A 10,910-nucleotide genomic window follows, 5' to 3' on the forward strand; every position below is an offset into this window, starting at 1 on the left:
AATGCTCGTAGTACAGCTAAAGGCAGTAAAATTTGTATTGCCATCATTACCAAAACTAAGGTTATATATTTAAACTAGTCAGCATTAGGAGAGAGCCATGCTAAATTGGTGATAAATTATAAAAGTATATGTGTAATGAATTTGGCATGTACTGTCCCAATAAAATATTACTATGCACAGGTGATATCTTGCCAGTATTAGAATAGATTCAAGTGCACAATTAGCACATGTGGCTTTTCCTGAGTCCAAAATGTAGTTGAAAGTGTAGCATAAAAGTTCTAAGGTAAGTGAGACAGTCAATTTTGAAATTACATGGACATAACTTGCCTCTATTGTGGGCATCCAGGAGCAATGAAAGTGTTTTAACTGAAATGCAAACAATTCAATACTTGCGTACCAAAATAACTATTAGTTCTTAGGTGAAAGTGCATGAAGAAGTGAGTGTAATGGGAAATTTAGGAAGTTTTTTCTAATGCTGACAAGAGATTGTGAGCAAGAGAGAGCAAAGAAGAGAAGGAGAAAAGTTGATAAAGGCTTGTCAAGCTATAGGTAGGCACTGATAAATATGTATGTGGACATCATGGAAATTGCTTGCACTTTGTTCAGAATTTGAAAGGTTTTTCCCACTAACGGTCATTTAAGAAATTAAGGAAAATGTACAGGGAGGACAAGATGTCAGAAGATAATACATTCCAGAATAACATATCACAGCGCATACAAGCATGAGCCTAAATAGAGTCTAAGAGTAAATTTAAACATTGTTGTGGAAAGAGGAAATAAAGTGTTGTTTTGAATTATTGTTTTCCCTTAAAACATTGCTCTCCAATGTGATATCCTCACGTAAGTATTTGTCATTTACAGGAATGCTGTTACGTGTGAGAGGGAGTTATGCAGGCGTTCCTTGCAAAGAGACAATCCCTTCCAGGAGAAATTACCATATATCTCCAAGAGATGTTGATTGCACTACTAGTTATAGGTAATGGGCAATAAAGCATAAGACACCTAAACTATACTATACACTGTCTGTTGTTGAGGTGAAGTTCACCTACCTTAACACTAAATATTTACCGTTGACCAACTAAGTAGCATGTAGTATATTCAGAGTCTTATGCCACCACCATATCTGAGTAGGTCCAAAATATCTTTATCACCCATACATAAAAGCTCTCCAGGTAAAGCAGTCGCTACCATTCTCTTCCTCAGTCCAGCTTCTATGAAAAATCAACCAGGGTTCTGTCTGTATTGATTCACATGTTTTCCACAGATCATAGTATCAGAATGATACAGGATAGGACATTTTGTGCCTGGCTTGTGTCCATTACCATAAATGTGTCCAAGGGTCATCCATATGGCAGTAATCAGTTCACTGCCACTTTAATGGCTGGTTAAATATTCCCTTGCAGCTCTAGTGCGTGCACACAGCTCCTTTACCACTTCAACCGTTGGGGTCGTTTCCACCAGAGGACTGATGTGAGCATTTTGGACTAGTATTTCATAGAAGTCTCCAGTTATTGTGGGTGCAAAATTTAGAGTGGAATTTCGGAATCATATTGCAATTCAGTGTTAAATGTTTGTTGTAGGAGTTTCCATTATTTTCCACAGCAGCCATGCCTTGTCCCCTTTCCGTTCCTTGTGCACAGGATTCCAGTGGCTCTAAATTCCCAACAAGCCCTGGTATTTTCCTCTTCAAACATTGGGACCTACTTAGGAATAAAGTGGTATCTCACTTAGGTTTTGGTTGGCGTTTCCCTAACTATCCAGTAGTTTGATCCTCTTTCCATGAGCTTGTTAGCTGTTTGTGTATCATGTTTGGAGAAATGACTCTTGAAGCCTTCTGTCCATTTGCATTTTCCTATTTTTACAGAGGTTCATATGACAGCTGTGGTATGTGTCCAGATAAACTGCGTGTAAGTGACAGGATTGGAAATAACAGGCCATCATGTGTTTAACTCGAATTTTAATTTTATTTGCCCCAGGGAGTACTATATGCAGTATGTGTTTTGTATTATCTTGGAAGTCTTGTATTCTTTTCTTAGTAGTTCATTTGGAACAGTCCAAATCTTTCAGGAGTGAAGGATCATACTCATTTATTTTCCTTATTAAAGAAATGAAGTGCAACATATTCTTTTTTGTTGTTTCTCACCTGAGGATATATCTCTGCTGATCTTGGGAGAGTGGACGGAGGGAGTGGGGTTGAGAAGAGCTACATCAATGTGAGAGAGATACTTTGATTGGTTTCCCCATGCATAATCCCCAACCAGGGCCAGGGATGGACCCTGCAAACCAGGCTCATGCCCTTAACCTGGAATCAAACCAGGGATCCTGCAATGCCAAGACCGGTGCGCGACCCACTTAGGCACACCAGCCAGGGGTGTATTGTATAATTTTTTAATCAGAAAGAGCATTTGACAGCATGAAGCATAATAGGAAGGTCAGAATTCCAGCCCATTTTCAGAAAATGTGCCTTCATATATATTCATAGTCAATTATTTCAGTCAAAACATTATTCTTCAGCTGTATTTTAAATAATTGTAAGCTCCCTTGTCTACCTCAGCTTTACTGACATATTTTTAGCGCAGGTGTATAAAAGCATAGGTTTGCCAACTATTTAAGACTTTACTAGGGTCATGTCATACTGACATAAAATTATTCGTTAAGATGTTAAAGTATTGTTATTTGGTCACTGACTTTACAGGATGCACAGGTGGTGCACCACCAACCCAAGGGCCCCCTCTGACTTATGGTGGAAGGAGTCGCTGGGATGATTATTACAGCCTCACAGGAGATGGGTATGATGGCGGGGGGTGCATAACAATTACTGCAACAGCCAATGGGACACCTCTTTTAGAGGCCGTGAGTGTGATGCTGGTGGGGATCATAGGATTCACCATCTATGCAAGAGAGTGTGAATCATGCAGTGCAGTAGCTCAGCTTATTGAGATTCTCAAGGGCTGCCAAGAGGGAACTCCCTGTGACAGATGAAGTAGAAACTGAACTGAAAATAATGCTATGTTATGGAAGGCATTTATTTGAAAAGAAATTGCCTTCTGTTATTTAAGAATGAATAGAAGCAAATGGTGGGTTTGGGGAAGAAACAAGAATTTTAGATCCCTTTGTGAAACTTCTGCATAGAATGCAAAGTTTGAATTCTTCAAGGTTGTTTTATAAGTGTTGATTTTAATAACTATATACTTTAATGTTTAAATTGAATATCTGTATTGTTAAAATATTCAGAATAAAGTTTTCCACTAAATGGGATTTCTTGTATCATTTTACTACAAACACATAAAAGCAATGTGTGTGGATGGTGAGGTGAATTCTTGGCCCTAAATTTCCCAAGGTGTCTTTGGCCACAAGTGCATGAAGTCTTTGAAGTGAACTGCATACATAATGAAGCATTGTGTTACTTCTTCATGGCATGCTGCCCTGTTTCCAGTTGTCGGGGGAGGTAATCAAATGGCATATTCTTGGAAAACCTAACTGGAAAAAAGAAGTGAGGCACCTCCAACAAGGCTGTAAAGCAATTGTTCACCTCCTTCCTGTGGCATTTTGTATGTCCTCAATCTTTAAAGGAATAGTATAAGTAGGAAGAAAAATTACATATGGAATTATATAAATGTTTGAACAAATCTAAATGTAAGCATCCTTTGGCTTATTGAAATGCCATCAGCACCTTTCTGAAGTGGGAATAACAAGACTGAAAGAGAATTTGCCACTTAACAAGCTTTCCTGAATATACCTCTGAATTAAATAAACAAAAGTGCCCGTCTATTGAGATATGTATTTTTCTATAGAACTGCTCATGCACTTCCTCTTCAACTTTTTGACATTTAATATATGCTCTCCACACATCGAGTTATCTTGAAGCCTCAGTATTTTTATGAGTGAATGTCAACAAACGTCCCAACTGGGAAAATTTTTAAAAACTCACCTGTTGGACTGTTGAGTGTATAGTTATCAACAAGCCTTCCAACTTCAATTTTAAAAATCTCCCCCAAAATGTTTGGTTTCTTAAAGTTATTTTTACTGGAATACTGTATGGGAAATTAATATTGGAAGCTGGAACCTCAACTGTTGAAGGACTTTAATGTCTAGCCTTTTAGACTTGGGGATGGTAGTGGGACAAACCCTGGTCGGTATGGCTCAGTGAGTCCCTTTTACATTGCCAGCTGGAATGCTGCTGGATTGGTGAAATACCTAATAAAGCCATTTGGATGCCAAATTTACTCAGCTTAATTTTACCACTGTAGGTTTGTACTGATAACGTACTATGGTGTAGAGAAATACTAGACAAACAATACAAAACTTCGCATCATGAAATAGATCACTTTATATACAATCCCATGGGGAAGTGGACTAGAAAGGAAGATTAAAGGGGAAGAAGGAACAGCATAAAAATCCTGACCATGACAAAAGGCTACTTGTTGTATTTATAAATGGATATTCTGGGTATCAAAACCTTAAGCTATGTACATACTTTTAGACATATTTATTGTCATTGATTTCACAGAGGAAGGGAAAGTGAGAAAGAGTTAGAACCATCAATGGTGAGAGAGAATCCTTGATTGGCTGCTTCCTATCAGACACCTACTGGGCTAAGAGCCCAAAACGGGGACATGTCCCAGTCTGGGAATTGAATACTGACCTCCTGGTTCAAGTGTCAAAACTCATCCACTGAGCAAAGCAGGCCAGGCTTTGGCTCTTCTTTATTCAGAGTCTTCCCTTTGACATTCGTGTGCTCTAGCTGCCCTGTATCCAGCCTCCCTGACTGCTGTGCAGGTTGGTGGACTCTGGGGTGCATTCTAGTAGTAAGGAACCTACTATGTGTGCCTTACTCTCCGTGCTTGTTTTCTAATGCCCTAGAGACTCTGCCCATAGGGCCTTCATGTACATGACCTCTGTGCACCAGCAGTCACCTCCTATCCAGGTCACTTCTCTGCCCATCTTCATAGATGCAGTCTTTATCTAAGGTTTCTAAGCATCATTGCGTTGATACTATGCTTTTCTGAATATTTTCATGGAAAAGTCCAGATTCCAATATAGAATTTTTCTGTATTTCTCAGTTGTGGTCTCGAGAACAAATAAAGCGTCAAGTGCAGGACACTTGGTTTTAGAGGCAACATGCAGCAATGAGTTCTGTTTTGTCTTAATATGGTGGGATTGAAAATTGATTCTTTAGAGAGAGGTGAATGGAGAGAGACAGGCATAGAAGCATGCATTCATGTGAGAGGGAAACAATGTTGGATGCCTGGGGACTTAACCTGCAACCTGGACATGTGCCCTGGCCAGAAATCAAATGGCTAAACTTTCTGGTGCACAGGACAATGCCCAGACACACTGGCCAGGGTGCACTGACTTTTATTTTCTTCCTTATCTTGCATCTGGTGCTTAATAAATACCATCAATGCTAATAACAGCGGGCAATTCCAGAGGAGGACATGCTGACAAGAGCCTTACATAAGTTGGCCCCACAGGTGAATCTCCCCACAAGGTAATGGGCATGATCTCTATGTGTGGAGAAATTAACACACAGACCACAGGATGTTTTGCCTTTGCCCTTCCTCCCTCAGACCCTGCCAATTTTTATGCTTTTCCTCAAATGCCAGAGGTTCTGATTCCCATTATGGACACTACTCCCTGTCAAGGTGGGGATGGGAAGGCAAGGTGCATGTCAGACAGAGGGACAGGGAGAAGGTGAGGGAGAGAGAATAATAGAGAGGAAGATAAAGGGAGTGTTTGCTGTAAGAGATATACATTTTCTGACCCTTGTTCTCTTATCCTCTTTTTTTGGGGGGGGTGGGGAGCTCACCGAAGGTTACAGAGACTTCAGCATTTTCTCTTCCACTAGAAGAAGCAGAATGTGCCTGGCCAGTGTGGCTCAGTAGGCCTATGAACCAAGAGGACATAGTTCAATTCTCAGTTGGAACAGGGGCCGGAGTTTATGTTTGGATCCCCAGGTGGATGTGCAGGAGAAAGCCAACCAATGATTTTGTCTCAATATTGATGTTTTATCCATCTCTCCCTCTCCCTTACTCTCTGAAATCAATAAGAAATGTACTAAGAAACGGAAAAATGAGCTTGTACGCTGATGGGCCAAAGCTAGAAGAGTGGAGGTAGAAGAGAAAGAAAGGAATGGCAATAAAAAGAGAACGAAGGGCCAGGTGCTGTATGTGACAAGCTAGGAAGCTGCTGACTCCCCGTAAAGAGCAGCAAGCACATGAGTGGCTGGAACTGAATGAGAGGCAGTAGAAGGAGAAAAAGCAGGACTGACTTCCTCACATTTAGGGAGACATAGAGGCAAATGGAGCCCTGCCCCTGGGCCTGGATGTGTGGCCTTCTCCCTAGGTGCTCCTCTGGCAGGCGACTCAGTGAGCAAACTGAGACAGCCAAAGGCCAGAATGCAGTGGCAGGTGGGCAGGGAGCCTGTTCCATGCTGGCCAGCTAACTGTCCATTGACTGTGGGATCCAACAGCACACTAGGACATCTCCCTTTCACTTGGTTGTATTGCCCCTCAGGGTGGCCCTCCATACTCCCATCTCCCCAGTGTGACCTTCACCTGTGTCCACTTAAATGCTCTCCGGGAACTGGCTTGGGGTTGTCCACTCTTCAGACCCAGGGCCAGTCACTCGCTCAGAGTTGCTTTACCACCTCCTTGATTGATGGGAAGGAGGATCATGAGGGGAAAGCCTTTGAACATTAGACCATCCTCTACAAAAGGATGTCATATTCTTAGGACGGTACACAGAACAAAGCAGAGGTTTATGTCAGCTTAGTATTTTGCTGAAAAAAAATGTAAATGTGTTTACAGGCCACAGGAATTTGAATTCAAGAAGGGGCTGGATCCAGGGGAATGACAGGCATGGACTTGTGAGGCCAGGTCTCTGGGTTCCTGGCAGGCTGATGTCCCTTTCAGTACTGGGGGCCTGACTTGTGCACAGGGAAGCCCTACCATGAAGAGGCCACAGGGCAGTGATGGAGGCTCCCAGTGGGGAGGAGTTTTAGTCCAGGGACTGGACTAGTTACCTGTGACTGCCCCAGAGAAGTTGTACCTCGGTGGTGCTCACTGGAAGCCACTTGTTCCAGTCCCTGTGGATGCACCTTGTGTGAGCTGACCCACTGAACAGTCACAGAGGTGAGTGAGTAGGTACTGGTGCACCAGAAAGAAGCACCAAACCAGAAAGGATAAATGGTGACGTGATCTCCTGGAACCAACCTCAACCAGCCTAGTGTCTGTGCATCACGATGCTCAAGCCTTCTTACTTGGCCAGTAACTTCAGGTGGGAGAGTCGCGCTAATATGTCATGGATAGCACCAGACGGTTAACATCAGTTCTCCGTATTACTGACATTTATTCACAACCATTCAAGCAAAGGTAATCCCCGCATCTACCACCCAAGCCTCAATCCCTCCCCCTGAGAGATTCAGGTGCATATTTCTAACTCCTTAGGAAAAATCTCCCCAAAGAAACCATCGAGTCCCCTGTGAGCATTTCCCCAAACCCTGAGTAATTGTCTGAAACTGGCTGCTGTGTTCCTGTACGGTACACTTATGTCTGGGCTTCAGTGCTCAAGTGCCCAGAGTAAAGCCTATGAGATGTTCACCCAGCTGGACACTCAAGCAACAGGATCACAGAATGGGAGTTGGGTCATGGAAGGTTCTACAGCCACAGTGAGGACAGGGGTAAGACCACAGAGCCAGACCATGCTGGGCCGCCCCAACTCCTGAAGCATATGCTTCAGCACAGCATGCATCTGGGCAAGTCAGCCCAGGTTGATGGTGCTGCTAGTTTCCTCGTAACTCTCCAGGGAAGCCGCATAAATCACGCAATTCAGCTTGCTCAGCCGGACCATGTGGTGAAGCAGGTCCTCCAGGACGGTCACGGAGATGGGGTTTTCACAGAAACTTAGGGTTGTGAGCTGGGAGCAGTGGCTCAGGGCTGGCAGGATGTCCAGGAACTGGGGGTCCATGATCCCACACTCATCCAAGTCCAGGTCCTGGATAGTGGGGGAGGCTCTCTCTAAAAGAAATTCGAGTGACCCAGAACTGATATTGGTCAGGTTGAGCCCACTGAAACTCAGGCTTTTCAGCTGGCTGACGTTCAGGTGCTGGGAGAGATGTCTCAAGTCTCTTTCGAAAAGCAGGCAGTTAGTGATGGACAGGGTCGCCAAGGGGGTCTTCAGGCACCTGGGGAGACATAGAGCAGTTACATGTGGGGGATGGACATAGTGGGCAGAGTCAGGTGAGGATGATGCAGGCCTTCAGGGTAAAGAGGCCCATGTCACCAAAGCCTAGACTGTTCCGAATGATGATCAAACCCAGGATGTTGCACAGTGAAAAGTGACATTCAAGTCCAAGCAAATTTGAGTGGAATCTTTCCCCATGTGTTATCTGCTCTGTGATGGATTCAACTGGATGAAACCTCACACACTCCATTTACTCATCCATCAAGTGGAGCACATCATACACCCAGCCCAAACACACAGGTGTTGTGAACATAAAGGTGGGAGGTAAAGATGGGAGGAGCTCAGAAAGGAGCCTGACCCAGGGTCTGAAGTAGGAGGCAACCAGTGCATTTTAGTATTGGAGACATGTCCTGAAATGCCTGCAACTCGGGCTTCCTTCCAGCCACAGCCTAGACCCCTGTCACCATCATCTCTTACCCAATGAGGCCTCTGTCTGATGTGCAGAAAGGGCTAACCTGGGCACAGTCAGGCAACATCCAGCGAGGGCTGCCACCCTCCAGGAACTTAGATCGCTGCAGTGTCTACAAACTACCTATCCGATTTTGTAATGCCTCCCTCTGGAATCCTGCATTTACCATGCATTCCTTTTGCGAGAGCCTATGGCAACCCTTGGCAGACAGGTGACTGAGGCAGGTTTGGAGTGAAAGGCTGCCATGGCCAAATCTCTAAGTGCGGAACTTAACCCCTGAAACCTCACCTCTGATTGGCTTCCCCCTTGTCATTGCAATACTCATTTGGTTCTATTGCATCATCTTTCCTTCGACAGCACTTACAAGGATGCCCAAAGCTACCATCTCCTGGCGCAAAGCCTCTATTACGCCAGTTCCTAGCAAGGAATCCCTTTAGTAGCCTCTGTCCTAGCGCATACTTCCTACCTTTGTCTGGAGGGTTATATCACAACATGCAAGGTGACAGAGCGGTGAACAAGACACTGACTGTGTGGCCCGTCTAGTGGCTCAGGCACTCTAGCACTGCTGAGGGACGGCACACAGGAGAGCCCGTCACTGTGCACTGAAATGGAAAGGGACTCTCTCTGGTCGGCAGGGAAAGCTCATCATTCCTCACCTGAGGATCTCGGCCTCTGAGGATGAAGACATCATCCAAATTGAGCTCCTGCAGGTGGGGCAGGCTGAGGAACTGAGAGGTGACCAGGCCAACACACTGCTCCTCCTCCTCCAAGGTGGTGTGAGAAGACGTGAAGACGTGGGAGAGACGGAACCAGCGCAGATTGCCCATCTGGCCCAGGTAAGGAGCGAACTTCCTCAGGGTGGACAGCTTCCAGGTACATTTTACCTCCAAATCCTGGACAGAGTCCAGCTGCACCATATCCAGGATGTTAGTGTTTTGCTTCGACATCGCAAAAACCTTCAGCTTCTTACACAAAGGTGCAGCAAACCTCTCCTCTCGCTGACTTTCTTAATCAGGTAGCTGAGGGACTCATCAAGGACACCTTTCTTGAGGCAAAGGTCTACCAACACCTCCACAGGGGCCAAGGGTGGATTTGGCCTGGCCGTTAAGCTGTTCACTTTCCCCCTCTTCCTCATGGACTGCGGGGCCTCTGGCTCCAGCAGTGAGCACACATGGGCTCTGGTTTGGACCCACACAATCCAGAACTCCTGATTAACTCTCTTCTGTAAATTAAGCACCTGCAGTTTCCATCTCCTGTGGAGAAAATAGGAGGTATGGTGTGGTGAATTATGATAACAAGGAATAAGACCATGAGTCTAGGAATCTGGGCAGCTGGGCCAGACACCTGACTGGACTTTTGACTCAATGTCCCAGAATCACCAGCTCCTGGTGCGACTGGGATCTTTCATGGTCCCCATTCCTGGTACCTTTAGGTGTCACCAGGAACTAGTGGGCTCATGTCCCTTCGGTCACCCTCGGCATTTTCAACAGCCGTATATATCAGAAGCCTGTTCCCAGAATAACCCTAGCAGTGACTCCAAGGCCTCCCTCAGCTCTCCCTTTGGCCCTGCACATTCCCAGATCCCAGCTGTAACTGATCAGATCCCAAGGGTGCTACCAGGCTACTGAGTCCCGCCTACCTGGGTCGAGTGTCCTGGGCAAGCAGGGCATCGAGTCCCTCGAGCACAGCCTGCAAGATATCCTGGTAAGGCTGCCTATGGTTCATCAGGGCCCCCAGAGGGAGGCAGGGGGAGGGCCAAGCCTGCACCATGGCCTTCAGGACTCTGCTGTGCTTCCCAGTGAAGGCTGCCATGAACAGAGGTGGGAAGAGCTCCATAGGAAGCCACTCCAGAGAAGCGATGGCCGAGCTTCATCCCTCAGCAGGCTCTGACATGCCAGTTCCAAGAGTCTGTGTGAAGCTGGGAGGCTCATCCCCATGAGGCTTCTATGAAAGAGATCCTGGGAGACAGCTGGGAGCAAGGCATCTTGTCAGGCTGAGCATGAGCAACCCCGGTCCTTCTCCCTTCAGAAGAACCAGCTGAGGGCCAAAGGCACTGCTCTGGCAACAACTAGAGCGCTGCCAATTTACCCCAACACTGTTTTCTGCTTAGGATCACAAAGCCACTCAGCCCTGCCTCTCCTCTGCCACTGGCAGGACAAGAACCAGGCACCAAGGAGGGGTGAGATGACCACTGGACACCTCCCACATCTACCCACTGGCTAGCTGGAATTGTGCTGTGCAGTGAGTACTGGGAAAC

This window comes from Myotis nattereri, assembly GCF_964212035.1.
Source record: "Myotis nattereri genome assembly, chromosome: Y".
Taxonomy (NCBI): Eukaryota; Metazoa; Chordata; class Mammalia; order Chiroptera; family Vespertilionidae; genus Myotis; species Myotis nattereri.